The following is an 18680-nucleotide window of genomic DNA, read 5'->3' as shown; positions in this document are numbered from 1 at the left end:
AAAACGAATTCGAAATTCAAAATTCGAGCTTCTAAATGCCACGTTCGGTTGGAGGACTAAGTTGTATGGCTCTAGGTTCCGTGGTTTTTTTCACAATGCGAAAAACATTCATGCATTCATTCAGATTCTTCATTATTTAGTTTCTTTAAATACAACACACGGCGATAATATTTGGTGGCAACAGTTTGAAAAGTGAACCATTGCAGAACGTGAAACGACGTTTTGAGACAATAGCTTTTTGGATCTAACGCTTTTTTGGGCAAACAACTCAACGATAAGCATTTTTTAAACTTATCATTAATTTCAAGAACTCATCATCATTAATTCTCATCACATTTTCAAGACTTGAAATCTTCAACATTTGTTTTTTGAAATTTATTGAATACTTATGCTTAGCTCCCAATATACCACTTATTTAGTATTTATGAAAATGAAAACACAAATTTTCATATGAAAAGTTATGAAATTCTCTTGACTTTGATTATTATTCATTATTCTAAAAAATGAAACAATGGTTTTACCTCTCAGAAGATAATTTTATCAAATCGTTCATCAGCATTTTGATTTCGTATCTCTCTTTTCATCACATCTCAAGAACTTCCCATACGGTTTCAATACGCTTGGTTACACTTTAGTCTTTACTTTTTTACGATGTCCTTGAATAATAATCCTTGAATCTAAAAATAGGATTTTATAACAGACAGTCTGCTACAGTTAACTACCCCTGATACGGAATTTCCAGAATAATATTTGAATGCAAAAATAGCAAAATGTATTTAATATTGTTATCATAAATATATTCAGTATAAAGAATTAATGTTTAAATAATTACGTTTGAAAAATAAAATAGAGATAATAATTTATGCGTTTCATCTAAGAAAATTCGAAAAACAAAAAAGGCATTCGCACTTCAAAGAGTTTCCTTAAGAATACATTTGAAAATTTAAGCTGCGATATAAAATAGAAATTGCTGAAACGCACGTAATAATACCAAAAAAATACTCGATATAAGTACTTCCATCACAGATTCGTACTTCTCTTTACCATAAATCAGATTTCAGACGTCAGAATAAATGTGATCTTTCGTAATACCGCGATTCTCAGTAAGAATAGCATCCTTCTATTCCTCAATTGTGTGCGGCCTGTATTTAAATATCCCCAAAGAAAATAATCGCTAGGGGACAGTTTGGTAAGCAAGCCGGCTTTGCAAAGTTTCCCCGTTAACGAAAGTTTAACTTTGAATTATGCTTTGGAAATACCTGAAATAAGCATTTTATTTTTTGGTGCAGAAGCATATGGATACACATTTAGACTAACATAGGAACGTTCGGTACATTTAAAAAGTGAAAACTACACAGTGTAATTCTTTAAAATACTTAATCTTTTTTAATTAGACATATCGTGATTTAAACGCATTTCTATTTAAATGAATCAGATTAAAAAGTAAAAAAATATTGCTAAGAACTACGTTTATTCTTTTAACTCGCTTACTTTGTAAATCAATAACAGATATTACATTGATCAGACAAAGATCAGACTTTAAATATCTCACGCTCTGCCAAATGGTACCGTTACGTGGAACATAAAAGTATTTTATTTCTGGCAGTGGCAACATGTTGCTGGTAAACAGCCGAGTTTGTTGATTAAATTTCAAAGATAAATATGTTACACTTTGTCGAATGGCACTTGACACTGGCGCAGAATATAAAAATACTTTATTTTGAGCAGTGGCAGCACATAGCTTTTAAATCGCTGAGTTAGTTTACCAAATATATTCCCACAAATATTTTAATAAATCAAAAACAAATTCGAAATTCAGAATTCGGGATTCGAAGTGCACATGTTCTGATAGAGGACTGTGTGTGTTCAAAGTCTGGTGACTCTAGGTGCAGCCATTTGTCCACAGTGTGAGGAATAAATACACATGCATACATATTCCTCATTGTTTAATAACAGACACTGCATATTTTAGCAAAATATAAGATTTCCATCGACAGTCAGTCTAAATGCACATTTTACATGGTTCTAAACACTAAAGTCCCATTTTGCATGACTTTATTTGCTTTTGAGTTAAAGAAATTCGAAAATATTATCACAAAAGAACTCCAACAGAAACTATAAGCCACGAAATAAAATAAATAAATTAAAAAAATATGTAAAATAACATATCTGGACATTCCAACGTCTGGATAGATTGATGTACCTAATATCAAAAAGAGTTCATTAAATCTATTTACATGACGTGAACCATTCATTCTATTCCACCCTTAGGAAGTTCAGCTCAATTGAGCTGGAACTTCTTTTTGCTGATCAGATTAGCATATGCATTTGCAGCCACTCTTAGGTTTTAAAGGAGGAAAAAAATCCTTTTAGCTTTCTAGATATAAAAACCTAAATGTTAAATACACGTGCATATAAGATAAGCCATTCATATTATTTGCTTAAAGAAAAAGTAGCACTCTAAATACACTTGAGCGTCCTTTTATTAAATATGGCTTATGAAAGCGTGCAACTTTAAATTAATTTCATAGTCTATGACTTTAAGATGGACACATCTCAAATACTTGTGCCTTGACATATAAAAATCAATAATTGCATTAAAAAAATATCACCTTTTAGCAGTTTAACTATAAGCGTTCGCAGAAGTTCGACGAGTGCAAATAAGCGGAAGTTACTGCGAGTTGACAATTTTTTATTCCGAGGTTTATACATTTAAAAAGGCATCTGAAAATTTATTTACAGCATGTTAAGTAACAACTTAACCTATTGTCATGAATTCTATACACATGTAAACTGCAGAGAAAATATATGTAAATTGTAGCATCTCTTACTATGGTTCGATTCCTTGAGTAACTAACTATAACTAGTTTGATCCTTATGTAACTATATTATTCGGCTCTATGTAACTGAAACTGAGTATGCCTTCCAACAATTTCAAGAAAGCGAAGGTACTGGAGATTTTTCGGCAGACGAGGAAAACTATGTAAGACCGGAGAAAGCAGCAGTTTTCAGTGCAGTTCAGAGTACTGAGAGATTACTGTGCGAGCTTACGCATTTGAGGCTTTTTTATTGTCTTGCGTTCAGCGTTCTTAGTAGTTTGAAGTGGTAACTACTGATTGTGTTCCGTCATACTGAGAAGGGCTGCATCAGTACTTTTATGTAAAAAATTCAAGAACTGTTACGTAGTTTTATTTATTAGTCCAAAGGGGCTTTGTCCCTGAAGGACTATTGTTTTCGTTTTGCGATTTTGCGTTGGTTCACTATAAATGTCCGTTTCACTTTTCAAACTGTTGCCACCAAATGTTAGAGTCCTGCATTATATATTTGAAGAAATTAAATAATGAAAAATCTGCATAATTGCATGTATATTTTTTGCATTGTGATAAAACAACGGTACATAGAGCCATCGAATTTTGAATGACGTAATCCTTCTACGAATATGCCATGTGTAACCCCAAATTTGAAATGTGGATTTTTTTTTACTATCGACTTCATATTTTGTAAAACTTTAACGAATTTTTGATTAACAAACTCTAGGATTTCAAAGCGAGCAATGGCAACGTTGTACAGAAGAAACATTTTTTATCTCCAGCGCGCGAGTCTCTGTATCAGAAATTCTAAAGATATGCTCATTTTAAAACTATTTTGCGATATTGCTGTTGAACTGAATTTTATAATTTAAGTGCGAACAATGTGATATTTAGTAAATAAATGTAACACACAAAATGTTAAAAAACGCCCCTTTGGACGTAATTTAAAATCTGAAACCTTTCAGATTTGTTAATTTTTTTTGTTATTTTTTAATTATTTATTTTTAAAATAAATAAAAATTTTCAAGATATCATCGGCTCTGTGTGCACTCAATTCATTACGAATCTGTATTCAAGTACTACAATTTTTTAATAAAAATTAAATCTGGCTAAATGCATTTACCTCATTGCATGTTTTTTTAATTTTATAAAACAAAAAAAAAAAAAAAAAAAAAAAAAAAAAAAAAAAGAGTCTATTGCGATAAACAAAATGATCTGTGAAATTTATAGAGAAAAAGATACATAGCTTTTAAACTGACGCTTAGCGTTAAACTGACGCTAATGACAAACAAATTCTGTTCAAAGAAATGCGCTAAGAAAAGTGTTTACGAGATCTCCTGTGGCAAAGGTCAACACAATCGAAATAAGGATTTCTATTAGCATGCAAGCGGAAGTGAGCCGACTTATATTTCTGCTTTTATCAGATGATGCCAACCGTGAAATCTAAACAACATTCTTGTAATTATGATGAACAATCCTAATAATTACTTGATTGCTTATCAACAGATGGAACGCGATTTACTCCTGCAATCTCTTAACATTGTCTTGTTTTACTGATATCAAAGAGGATATTCTATGCATTCTACGGTAGAGGAAACCATGATGGTTGTATTGGATTTTTATGTTTAAAACAAAAGAATATTTCAGATGATTTAAAAAGATTGCAAGCCAAATCAGAATTGCAAATCTAATAATCTCGAGTTAATTGGAAATAAATGTATGCCACAGCACATTATTCAAAAGAAATTCTCAAAGGAAGCAATTGGAAACAATTAATGTCCTGACTGCAAATATAACTTATAATTTGGAGTATGACAAACTATCTATCTCTAACGTTGCACATTCTACAAACGTCGAACATCGATGCTCTTCTTTTGGCAAGTGACGCTGATGAACCCATCACAGAAATTTTTTTAAGCTAATGAGAGATCAAAACAGTAAATTGAATTGGAAGTCCTTTGGCCTTAAGCCAAAGGGAAGCCCTAACTGGAGGCAGAAAAGAAACCTTTTTTTTTTTCTATTCACCCCCCCTCCGAAACGCCAAGCCAATCCGGAATCATAATTGCTCAATGTCATTTCAACAAGACCAGCTTTTTAAACTACACGTAACCAAATTAGGGAGGCATGCGCAGTTACTTCGCTCGCATTCCAATTAGCACCTCATGATTGGTCGTCGCCACCATTGTATTAGCATCAAAAACCTTTAGCGGAGACTTGTCAGAACTATTGTTGAGTTTCTGGCCATCCTCAGCAAAAATTAAGCCGTCCAAACGTGATGAACTTTCCCTTTAGTTTTGTTTTTCCCAGGCCCGCTGAATGCCGCTGCGGCATTTTTATTGTTGGCTCGCACGAAAATAAATTTACTATTAAGTCTCGGAAATAAAAGGTCCATTGAAAGCAGCTGAAAACACCTAAGTGATTCTTTTGAAAAGAGAAGCACGGTTGCCACTCATGAAAAGCCGAAAAAAAAAAAAAAAAAAACTCTAATGGCGAGTTAAGCCATGCTGCTTGGATAGAAATGTTTCATTCCAAATATTTTAATAACAACGAACCTTATTCTAAGATTTAAATTTGCTTGTGTCTTAGGAAATAAAGTTTTCAAATATAAATTCATTTGTTGCATTATTGAGCAAATAAAGTACTTGTATTCCACTTCATTTGGTTGCTGTTAAATTTTAATAAACGATTCAAAAATTCAAGACATAGCTATGCATTTATTTCACTGATTTGCCTGAACATAAGGCTTGCAACAAACATTTTCCTTAAGTATTAATACTTTCTGTTTTTCCAGGATAAGAATTAACAACCAAAAACAATGAATGCCTCGAAAAAGTTTTCTTAGAGGTATATAATATGATCAAATATAAATATTAGGCAAAAAGCAACCTAAGCTTTTTGTAGATTTGCAATACAACTCTACTAATTTCGAGAGCGTTCAGACTCAGATTCTTCTTAAGAAGCAAACAATTTGACTTTTTTTTTGGGGGGAAGGATAATGAAAACTTTACGTTAGCAAGCTTCTTTTTCACTTAAATAATTATGTAACGCAATTTATTGCTCTGAATTTTCTTAAAAACTTTTACCAAAACTTCTGTTTATTTCTTAATGTTAGAAGGTTCCGTCCCTTCTTAGCTGTTGTGTTCAGCTGCGCCAAAGTATCAAAATATCAACAGATGTGTATCTTTTTTCTGTTCATTTCCCCAAAATGCTTTTTTAATTGCATTTCAATCATTCATAAGAGCAATTCTCATGTGTTTTCTATGACCACTCGGTCTACTAGTCAGGAAAACTTTTTGAGAAGAAGAAGAGTTTGAAGAGAGGTCTCATGGGTTCAAACTCGAGACCATTGGATAACTGGATCGAAACGCCGTGCCTTATTACACAACAGCAAGCTACGCATTTTCTCACAAGCTTAATAACAGTTATGTGAAAAATAAGGTATTATACACACAGTTCTCTTCGAATAATAACTAATGTCTGTTAAATCACAATTCTTCTGCATTAATATTACAGCAATAAAATCGTTTTCCGCTCGTAATATTCCTTTCTGCTTAATTTCTTTCTAATTTAATAAAGTTTCAATCTTTATAACTCATTAAAAATATTAACGTAAGTGTAATATAAGCACTAATCAATAGAAGTATGTTTCATTTCTCACTTCTTGAAAATACTTGAGCTTCATCCAGTACGTTTATCTCCTTCATCACGTTACAGTTAGAACTAGCATAAACTGTAAATACTGCAATCAATCGTTAGAAGTTAACATTTCTCCACATATGTCCCAAATGCGTCGTCAGTCAGTGTACATACTCGCCCACTTAATATGTTACAGTTCTATTCACAAAAATGTAGAATTTAGCTTACGAATCGCATAGGATCTATGCGCATTCTGTAGATGCACTTGATAAAAAACTGTATATAGTGACACATCTGCTATTTGTAAATAATTTCTCAGAAAATCATCCACAATTTCAGAAGGTTTTGGTTTTCTGTAGAGATGATAATCTTACATTCATTAGTGTCACAAAATTGGTCACTTTCAGAGGTGGTTATCTTAGGAAGGTTGTTAAAAAGAGACTGTTAGCCCTATTTACATGCAAAATTATATACTTATATGTACATATATCATTATATATATGGGCCATGGACGCCTAAACCACAAAATCAAATAATCAATCTATCATAGCATTGTCAAAAGTATAAGGTGCCCCACACTTTTATTATTCGTGATATAAAATTCTATTAGATGAATTTTGTAAATAGAATTATTTAATCTTTTGTTGCCATTAAACTGTATAACAAATTATTTTTCGACTTTTAAAGTTCATTTATAAATTTATGAGTTTTAAATAAAAGCTTATTTTATATAAAAAAAAAATAACTTCCCCTACTCCATATTCACCTGCCTTGTTTCGCTGTTCCTGTTCCTCCTTCGTCTCGGATTTCGCTAAGATGGAAAAATTCTTGACCATAATTTGATGTGTTTTGTTGCCAAGCCCATAATACCGGGATTACTTCAGTTACTTTTAATGATTCCGTCAATTACTTAATATTTTATTTTATTTTTTTTAAAAGATCGATAACATAATATCCGAAACACGATGCATCAAGCCGCATTATTAGCAGCACAGATTCTACTGTATTCTGTCTTAGTAAAATATAAAATTAATTTAAATATTGAAAACAATTTTAGCTAATTTTAAAAATATTCCGTGAGGAGCTTTACACAGAAGCAATCATTAACCTGCCACTCTTAAATAACAAAAATTATATTAGGTAATTTAATTATCTCAACTTCTACTCAAGGAAAAGAAAAATTCAATGCATATGTATACTTTCAACATCTAACAGCAATTATAACCAGCACGTATCAATGGCAGCGTTCTCTGTGCAATACCCGGATGCCTCTGAAACGTTTTAACCGATTTCTATCTTTTCTATTTCAGGGTCATCTGGAACTCACACGGAGACACTTTGGCACTGAAAAAATAATCATCCGAATAAAGAAGTGATTGTGCAAAACTTCAAAGGAGCTTAAAAAAAAAAAAAAAAAACAGAAATAAGCCCATTGATTGATTAGCGATAGTTGCATCACCACGTGCGGTTGTTGATGTTCACTTTCCTGAATATTAGTGCTAACATGAAATAATTCGACCTACATTAAAACTTCAGTGTACAGAAAACCATCTGGTATCCCCTTTTGTCACTGCAGTCATCTATTTCTGGAGCCATGCAATGTAACTAGAGGAGGTGTTGATTAGAGAACCAAAGAATAAACGTTTAAAAGCAAAAGATGGAGGGGGAAAAATAATAAAAATAAAAACGGAAGTTTAGCCGCAAATCTGCGAGAGTGTTTGCGCATAAGTTTCCGCAATTACATTCACACGTGCGCGCTAAGCGTAATCTGTGCACCATATGCGCGAAGAATGGAGAGCATTGCTTTTTCCCTGCCGAGAACTTGTTTAGATTCGGATCTACAGCCTTGTTTATTTACGTCTCTCGATTCTTCTTTTCAAGAAAACCGCTTTTTCTCGCGGATTGGAGGGAGGGAGGTAAGCATGGGCAGCTTGCCAGAGAATTCTTTCAACATCTTTTCTTTATTTACTTCTTTTTTAAATGTTCCCCAGTTTTGGTCTGCCATACTTGTTATTTGTATTAACGTCTTGAAACTTAGAAATGGTAGACTTAGAACAGATTTTTATCTGCCGTTGGAAGCTTATTTCGAGATCAAGAACATATTGACACATAACGCTCCAACGCAACAAAAAGAATTACGATTTAAATATAAACGAGAAATGAAACAAGTAATTTTCTTAGGCACGGAGATGCGCCTTTTTGGCGAATTAGCAATGGTAAGTATATCACACAGATACGGTCCTGAATAAAGAAAATAAGATGAAATCTGAAAAAAGAGTAATGGACGTACTGTTCGACGCTTATTGATAAAATTTGATAAAGTCAACTTAAAACTTAACTCAGTTCATTTTGAAAGATTCTGTTTTAGGGCAGTTAGAGATCCATAAAATCTTGGGCCAATTAAACCGCCGCCTAAAGAATACCAGAGGGGGATGTGGAGCATGATAAGTAAGACGTCTGAACTCAGTTTTTGTTTTCTTAAAATATGCGTTTAAATAATTGCTAGGATCTCCGGAATCACCGTGCATTTAAAAATAATAGGGAAGTACCATAAATTCTTGAGCATGAAACATATCGTGCATGAGAGAAAAGAGATGAAATGTTAGTTAGTATGTAATACGATAACTAAGGTTTGTCGGTTGCTCAGTTGTTCATCTCGGGAAATTTAAACAAATCCCAAACTTAAACAAATCTCGGAAATAGTCACGCATTAAAAGTTTCCACAGCGCCATAAAATCTCAGGCAAATAAATCATAATAATAAAAATTATCATTATTATTAGTTATTATTATTATAAATTATAATTATTATTATAAATTATTATTGTTATTATTAATGAAGCATACCCTCCGAAAAATGGCAGTTCTGGAATGGAATGCATCAAGCCGATTGCATTAACAGATTTTATATTACAGCTTAAAACAGCGGAAAATTTTCGCAGGCTTCCCAGGAATAAAAATTTACACCACACCGTATGACGAATGTAATGTAATGCTCTATGAAACATAAAACTACAATGCTATTCCATACATTAAATTTTTATCTTTACTTATGCGCTTATCTTTGAGTTATTCTTAACCCATTCTACGACTTTTTATCGTTTCCTCAATACTTTACATCATTTGTTAATATCTTTTTTTCTCTTACGCTAATGCATATAGGATCCATTACTACATTTTCTAATCTAGATCTGATGATAAAGACATTTATCATCAATAGTACGTTATAAATAAACAATTCTTGACCTTAAGAATATATTACGCATATGATTGCATTCAACGGACCTCTAATACAATAAATTGTAAATTTATTACACCTTTTGTACTGACAGTTACTAATGGCAGCCCTAGTAAACGTTGTAACATGTGTTTAAATTTGTAATAAAGTATAGTATAAGAAAACTTACATGAATTTAATTAAACGCACTAAATACATATATACTCAATTTTTTATTTGAAACAAAATTATCCCAAGTTATTTCCGCGCAATATGTTGCTGAAAATGAATCCGTATAGATAAAGAGTAAGAAATTCAGAACTAATTCCACAAAGACCCAAACGAAGTGAAATTCAAAACCAGTAAATTTCAAAATTCCCTATAAATATATAAAATAAAATAAAATAAAAACAGAAGAATTAAAGAAATGTGAAATACTAAAACCATAGTTATAATTTTTCTTCTTTTGAGATTTGTCCCCTGACACTTCTGTGTTGCTCTTGATACAAATTCTGAGTATTTTTGTTTACAACTGTTAGTTTATGCTCAGTTTTAACATGGGGTGCAAAAGTAAACATTTCGACACATTTTACTTTTTATTTTAGTAAAAACAAGAAAGCGGCTAAAGCTCACTACTGATTGTTTAACAGAACGCATGTGTCGTAACTGGTTCATAAAATTTTGTTCTGGAGATTTTTTCACTCGAATGTGACCAACGTTCTGATCGACCTTTTTAAGTTGGTCATGACAAAATTAAATTCATAACTGAATCGATTCGTCATACAATTGTGCGAGAGATTGCAAAAAAATTAAATGTGTCACACACAACAATTGAAAGTCACACAGGATGTTTTGGACTCTTTAAGAAACTGAGGTTCTGCATGAATTGAAAGAAATTCGCTTAACACAACGAATCAATATTTGCGATAAGCATTTCAGTCGATCCTTTTTTGAAACGAATTATCACTGGTGATGAAAAATGAATCGTCTACAATAACATTAATGGAAAATGATCATGGTCTGAGCATGATGAACCTGCATAAATCATATCGAAAGCTAAATTACATCAGAAAAATATCATGCTATCCGTTTGGTGGGATTGCAAAGGTTGTTGTGTACCTTGAGCTGATTCTAAGCAACTAAATGATTAACTGAAATGTTTACTACCAACAACTGATGAAACTGGAAGAAACAATCGAAGAGAAAAGGCCAGAATTAGCAAATTGCAAAAGAATCGTGTTCCACCACGACATGGCGAGGCCTCACACATCTTTAGCAACACGTACGAAATTACTGGAGCTTGGTTGAGAAGAGATGTCGCATCCCCGATATAGCCCCGACCTTGCTTCACAGGATTATTATTTATTTTAAAGTTTACAAAAGTCTTAAATAGTAGTAAAAATTCCAGTCACAACGATGACATCAAATCTACTTGGTTGAGTTTTTTGCTGATACAGACCAGAAGTTCTACGAACGCAGAATCATGAAGTTACCAGAAAAATAGCCAAAGGCCAACAAATAGAATGGAAGTATTTGACTGATTAAAGTTCATTTTTTGTACAGAAAAAAAACTGAGTTTTATTTCAGTTTTTTTTTTTTTTTTTTTTTTTTTTAACGAAATTACTTTTTTGCCAACACAGCACATCAGATGACAGCATTAAAAAAAGACGTATTATAAAATATCAAAACTGATTAAACTAAATTGGTGAATTACATAACAAAAGAATGAAATATCACATTACACGTTGCGTCTCTTCATTGCCTTTGAACAAATCCTATGAAATAACACCGGTTATCAATGTCGGTTGTATTATTTCCTGATTTTTCCGGCTACGCCCCTCGGGAACAGGGGAGGAAAAGGAACGAAAAGAAACATCTGACACCACCAAATAACAAAATTTAAAAGCATATTAACTAAAAAAATTGCGAGCAGCTGCAGTTTAAAAAAACGTCACTGTAACTATGAAACTAATTTCTATGGTAGGGGGGAATACGCAGAAAGAAAAATACATTTCCGTCTGTGACTGTACAGTGATGATGACAATAGAACACCCCTTACCTATTTTTCCCTCTCTTTCTTATTTTCTCTTCTTCCCCCTTTCACATTGTGGCGGATATTAATGGGTATTTTGGAATCTTCCCTTCGTACGCTTCCTTCTGCAGATAAAGCAAGTGTGTTCGCGCTTGCTAAATTGCGTTATTAGACAAAAGACACTGTGTCAATGAGAACACAAGCCTCCGGAGATGGAAACAACAGTTGGAACCGTACAAATGTGGTAACACGAAAAACTAGCTCCTGTGTGAATTTATTGCATTAATGTGCACGCGAGTTACGAAAAAAAATAACAGACAACAGCGACGAGATAGAAGCGCCTTCCTTATTCACTCTTTCCCAGCTCTTTCATTATGAGGTAAATGAAAATTTAATCAAAATAAGATTTCGTCAAAAGTTCCGTAGACTCCCTGTAAGGTTCAGTTCCGTAATAACCTCACATTATGAATAATTCATAACTCTAACTTTTTTTTTGTTGCATAAGTTACAGCTGTGATTTACAATGAATCATACTTATATACATCATTTCTGCACTAAAACTCCATTTTATATAGAGAGTAAGTAAAATGTAATAAATACCCTGGTAGCGCAATATAATGTAATTTAAAGGGACCTCAAAATTACAAACAGTAAGCTATATATTTTCTCACGTAAAAATATTCACACTCGTAACAAGCTAATATAAAACTTTAAATTTATGATTAATTTTAAAGAGTTTTTTATAGTGCATTAATTACTGAATATTTATTCCATAAAAATATATTATTGTTTAAAAACTGGGGATTTAAAATTGCAAAAACGAAGAGGCAGAAAGCAATCAGTTATCGTGGTGCTGTTGGTGGGTATCCATCCTCTAGGACATTTTCTCAAACTAGGGTATATGATGGTATATATTTTGGTTTCTATTTATGTGGTGCAAAATAAAAAAAGTTTGAAAAACCTCAGCTCCACGAATACATTGGTTCACCTGCTAAAAACGCAATAATGTGTGTAACAAATAACAAATATTTTTAAAAGCTATTTTTCGATAAATTTGAGATGTACGAAAGTATAAATGAAGCTCATATTGAATATGCCATTTTACGTCTAGCAAAGCGTTTGTTTTCCGGTTACTAAGGTTTTAGTGCTTGTCATATTGAATTTTAATAAGAAAAATTAAGCAATATCTTCAGTCCAAATAATTTTTGTTGCGAGGGATAAAAGAGAACTGTCATCGCACAGCAGTTTCAGAGATTTATCGAACGGCAAAACTCTGAGATGAGCAAAGAAACAGAGCAAAAGGATTGCGGTTCAATTCCTGAATTAACTCATTTTTCCCACTTCGATCATTTATGTACATTATTTTAATTTTTATAGGTTATACGGTATTTTCTCCCTCCTTCCAGCATGCCTTCGTAATGTAACGGTAGCACATTCGGCGCCTATTTAAGAGATTCGGGATCTAGTTCCGGAGAGGGCACTGCACATTTTCCCCAATTCCCGCTTTTTTTTTTTTTTTTTTTTTTTTTTTTGGTAACTAAACTTATGATTCTACAGTGGCGCCCGAACTAAAAGGTGGTGGACGATAATTCGCAACTACCAGGAATTGGCGACTCGGTCCCCTGTTTCCCAGTTACCTTTTAAAAGGAGATTTAAAAGGAGACTCAGCGCGTATTCGAGAGGTTCAGGTTCGAGTTCCGGCGCACGTTTCACGTTTCCTAGAACGTTTATTGGCGGAAAACGTTCGTTACAACCAGAAATTTTCTGGTTACATTTATTACACGAGGCATTTCTTAGGTATATCTGACTCCTTTTAAATGTTCTACGATGTGAGCACAATAATGGCCCTTTCCAGCACAAGGTGAATTTTAAAAAACTTCTTATCGAATCAGATAAAGCTGTGATGCCTTAACTGCTTCATTCCTAAATTTAGCAGACAACGACGAAAATAAATGAAATACATTATTTGATACAGTAGATCCAAACATTATCTACGGTAAGCATATAGCAATTCATTACAGCCCACGCAAAGGAAAAAAAAATAATAAATACAAAACTTCTTTTAAAAGCAGAACGAAACCCTGTACAGTTTCTTTACTTTATTTATATCCTTCGTTCAAAGTCTGTTGCTAAACCGGTAAAAACCTGTAGAAAAGATGGTTTCCAAATCTCTTGATTAATCGCTTTCCTGGGAAGCGATTAAGATATCGATTGTTTCCCGATAAAGAGTAAAGAGTAAGAGACTTGAAAAAAAAGAAAGAAAGAAAGTAGAAAATAGGAGGAAACGAAGAAAAATAAAAGGATCCCGAAGTGATTAAAAAAGGAGAATTACCGCACCCATAGTCTGCGAGGCGTCCACCAGGTTCAGGAGAGCGAAAACCTTTGGGAAAGCGCAATTTCTGTCCTGTTTAGCAGGGGCCCAGTATAATTAGCAAAAGGAAAGTGCAATTAGTTGAACTCGAGATAATTATATGCCGTGGATAATTAGGCCCAGATTACACTTAATTACCATGCAGGAAACTTTTGTTTTTCGACGCAAACGTAGCATTTCCGTCGTAATTGTATGCAAGAACGAAATTCTCCAGGGTTTGAAGTATTTTCGGTGATCTTAAATGCTTTTAAAATACTTTCGTTGAAGATTAGTTGCAAACAAACTGAAAAGAAAAAAAAATATTCTATGATGCTTTTCACGTGCATTGCATAAGATTAAATATTTCAAAAAATTTATAAATTAAACGGGACATTTATCTGAATTCTACACGGTATAAATTAAAACAGAATTAGCTCATCAGAATTATCTGCTTGGTAGTGAAGACATTCTTATAAAATGTGATTATTTTATTTCTGTCAATAATCTAATGAATATGTTTTTGATTAATCATGAGATTCACGACCATTCGGTTGGTGAAAATATCTCAGTATAAAAGTATCTAGACAAAACATATTCATCAAAACATACTTCATTGGTTGAAATAACGTGGATCTTTCTTATGCTCTTTCATTCTTAAAGTAGTATATTTTATTAGTCTGCTATTTAAGAAAGTACACAGAAAGCAATTTTTTCTTCAGTTGAACATATCGTTAAGAATAAATTAGTGCAAAAGAAGTAGAGTTATCAAAATATACGTGATAATCATTATTACAAGCAGGTAAATTATACAGTATTATAATTTATATTAACATTTTTCTTCAACAAACTAAACATTTCTGTACAAATTTCCAGTTAACCTGCACGAAATGTTTAAGATATTATGACAATAGTATTCAGGATTGATACGCGTAAATGCTGCTAATTATTAAATGAAAGATTTTAATTGATCGCAGGATTGAATGGATGAAACAAAAAACGTCATCGTATCGTTTCATTTCTGTTGCAAAGCATAATCATTGCCCACTGCCATGAGCTCTCGGCGTATTTTCTTTTGGTATTGCTAAACTACATATTATCATTAAAATCTCCTTTCCTATGGTAAGAATAATACACTTTACCACTCGCAAGCCATACATCAAAGATGTCAACGGATCTCGCACCGGCATCTCCGTTTCTATAAGTTTTAGTTTAGGTTGATTCGTTTGACCATGGCAAAGTCCTCGAGGGCTATCTACCTGAGGGATGCCTTAGTGAAGAACTTTCTAAGGAAAACACATGGGAAAAACCACGAAAAAGCCCATGCAGTTAGCCTGTTCACCGAAATTTGAACTCGGGACCGAATTACCACTATTCAATGACTTTACTCGTCGGCCGCTGGTGAGTCTCGGTTTTTATACCAGTCAGCAAGTTTCATCACAAAAATGAGAACATGTGAACAGCATCAGCGACAGCTAAAAAAAATATCGTCTTTTGACACATTTTTATTTCCTGACTGCTACATAATACCTCTATATAATCTTAAAATAAAATTAACACTTAAAAGCGTTAAGATAAGCGCTTGTACAGTTCATTCTATCGAAGAACTTGGAGTTCATTCTGTCAGTTGCTTTCGGAGAAGCAATATATACGGATGAGTAGCGGTAGCGAATCATATTGCATAAGCAATTAACAACGCAGTACGCCCCCTTAAGTAATGAAAATTATAAGTATTCCTTAATTTCTGCCTAGGCAGTAGTAAACATTTGCTTAAGGACTAAAAGTAGTTACTGACATCAACTGCGGTCCTTTGGAGATTTAACACACCTTGATCATGGTTCACAGAAAAACAGGAAATTCCAAAGGGCTGGGCTGTCAAGCTTCTCTACCTGTCCACAATTGTGCATGGTGGAAAGTTTTTTTTTTTTCTTCCGAAAGTTGATTACGCAAACCTAATGTTTTCCTAAAATAAAAAGAAAACGCTAATTTAAGAATCAAATACTGAATGTTGTTCAAGAGTATGCAAAAATAACGAAATCAACGCAAAGCTAACAATCATTTACTATAAGAGCCGAAAAACAGTCATTCCACAAAAGGAAAGACCAATAAAGATCGATAAAATTCGCATAATCGGTTACTCGAATAAAGCGAAAACAATAGCGTTTCAAATAACTAAGTTAACTGATTACCGCGCATACCGCTTTCTTATAAGACCAGTGGTAACTTCCGGTTTCTGAATTCATTTTCGGCGAATAGGCTGCTCGCTCGAAAACGGTTATCTTTGTAAGTAATACACCTATTTTCCTAATTGTTTCTCTTAGAAAACCTTCTCGAAAGCATTCCGCCAAGAAGGAGAGTCCGTGCGTGCTAATAAATTAATCCACCAACTTGGCTTGACTTTCCTAAGATTCGCAAGGAAACCTATTAATTTTATGACATTAAACTGTATGTTAAGTCTTATTAAAACTAGCTCTGTATATCCGTAGGAAAGGAATACTTTTGAATTAAGTGTAACACACACACACAAAAAAAAAAAAAAAAAAAAAAAAAAAAAACGAAATATTGAATTACTTCATATTTGTCGATTCCTTTATTATTGGGTTGTTTTTTTAACGCATAAAATTATGTTCCATTCCTTAAATATATCTGTTTCAGATTGCAATTATACTATAATTCCCTTAAGTTATCGTTTTGGCTGCGAAACGATCATCGTAATTGATATGCACTTGTTATATTCACGTAAATATTTTGCTGGCTTTTTGTCCTTCTTAAAAAAAATTTTAAAAAAATTAAAAAAGAAACAAGAAAACTGCCATAAAATTTGCCTTAATAACGATATTTTAAATACTCTCAGAATTCTTTGCAAAATTGTCTTAATATACTAAAAATTATGTTAGAAATGTGCCTTAAAAACAATTTCAAATGCTTCATATGATCATGTTCAAAATTCATGTTTATACGAGCTGTAGCATAATTTTTGTGCTCAGCTGCTATTTATTTGCTTGATACATGGATAAGCCCACCAGGGACCGAGCGGTAAAGTCCTTGAACACTCTGTCCGAAGTTCGAATCCCGCGAACGGGCTGGCTGCATGGGCATTTCGTGTTTTTCCCCATTAGCAACGTGTATAGGAGCCAGTTTCTCTTAGAAAGTCCTTCTTAGAAGTCATCCCTTCCCTAAGGCAAATGGCCCTCGAAGCTTTCTCATAAACCATCTCATAAACCAAACCAAACTTATACATTGATATGGGCTGAAGATGAATACAGAAAGTATTCGATCAGCTTTTAAATATAGATCACGAATACAGATACAGCTGTTGCTCATGATCAACTCTTAAATATGAATTATTTGCCTTTACCGGCAACAGCGCATTTTATTTTCCTTCAAATTTTTAACGAAGTTCAAATATTCGCAGTTTTTATTTTTGAACCGGTAAGCTGAACATCTTACCTATCCTTTTTTCCCAAGAGCATCGAACTAACACTTTCTTTTTAACTAACAATGCAATGACCAGACATTAGAGCTGGCAATCCAACCACTCATGGCTTCTCATCTTTCATCAAACATGCAATTCTCATCAGGAGGTGCGAATGTATAAAATACCAGCCGGCGGCGGACAAACAAAATGAACGAAATTTTTATGCCTTTTTTGGCCGATCCCGAAGAGCCACGCCTTGATGCGAGTGTCCGCCCGGCGTCAATTAAACACTCCCTATAATTAGTGCATAATCAACATCCTGTTTTTGAGAACTCTTTACCCTGGCTACTCGACGGCAATAAATAGCTCTACAGCGAGTATATCCTCCCTATTTTCTGTATCCCCCCTGCTGCTTCCAAGAATGGATTTCTTATCGTGTCGCGGGCAACTTCTATTAAAAGCTTCCCAATAGATTAGGTTTCGACGAATGCGAGAGGGTGTCTGATTTTGTGGGGGCTGAAGAGACTCAGATAAGATTTTAAAAATCATGTTCTTAAATATATATCACCTATCTACTGAATTTGGTCTGAAGAACAAGCAAAAGTAATTTATATTGAAAATGACTTCGAAACCGAAAATGACCGATTATATTAAGAACATAAAATGATACCTAAAAATAGATAAATCTGAAAGCAGCTCAGATACTGTTCGAAAACTTAAAAATATCTTAAGAAATTTAAAAAAAAAAAAGGAAAGAAGAAGAAAGAAAGAAAAGAAAAAGAAAATACATCGAAAAGAATATCCACCTTCTTTTCCCATATAATTCAAAAAAGATAAGAAGGTTTTTTTTTTTTTTTTTTTTTTTTTTTTTTTTTTTTTTTTCCAAATAAAAATCCTTTTTTCCGTAACTAAAAACGGCAATTTTTTAAATCGAACATTGCCATTGAAATCAGATTTTAACTGAACATATAATATATTAATTTCCCATATAAAGGAACTGGATATGATATGAGTACATGGAATAATCATGATCCAACGATACTCTTGTATGAAAAAAAAAAATCATTCCAAAGAGCATTATAAAAATGTTAAATTATTTGGATTAAATCAAAAACTATAAGGAAAACTATATTCTACGTGAAGGTCGATACTACTACTACAATTTTTAGTCTCACTGCTACTATTTATAATAATAATTTAAATTGTTATCTAAAATTTCCA

The 18680-nt window shown here is 33.1% G+C and overlaps 1 protein-coding gene across 4 annotated transcripts in view; it reads right to left on the bottom strand.

Moving 5' to 3' along the window:
* LOC118196166 (zinc finger homeobox protein 4-like) overlaps positions 1-18680 on the bottom strand; it is a 392029-nt gene that overhangs the window by 351542 nt on the left and 21807 nt on the right. For 2 of the 4 annotated variants that reach the window (XM_035367581.2, XM_085826194.1), the window contains exon 2: positions 15869-16004. The exons of the other annotated variants lie outside the window; for them this stretch is intronic. The gene's annotated coding sequence lies outside the window, so the exon portion shown is untranslated. The remainder of the gene's footprint in view (positions 1-15868; positions 16005-18680) is intronic. 4 annotated transcript variants of the gene reach the window in all.

This window comes from Stegodyphus dumicola, chromosome 1 (assembly GCF_044657685.1).
Source record: "Stegodyphus dumicola isolate Sdum_Otavi_A_Nest chromosome 1, ASM4465768v1".
In the NCBI taxonomy this organism is placed as follows: Eukaryota; Metazoa; Arthropoda; class Arachnida; order Araneae; family Eresidae; genus Stegodyphus; species Stegodyphus dumicola.
The sequence above is the reverse complement of the archived record's forward strand: the minus strand, read 5'-3'. Positions and strand labels throughout refer to the sequence as shown.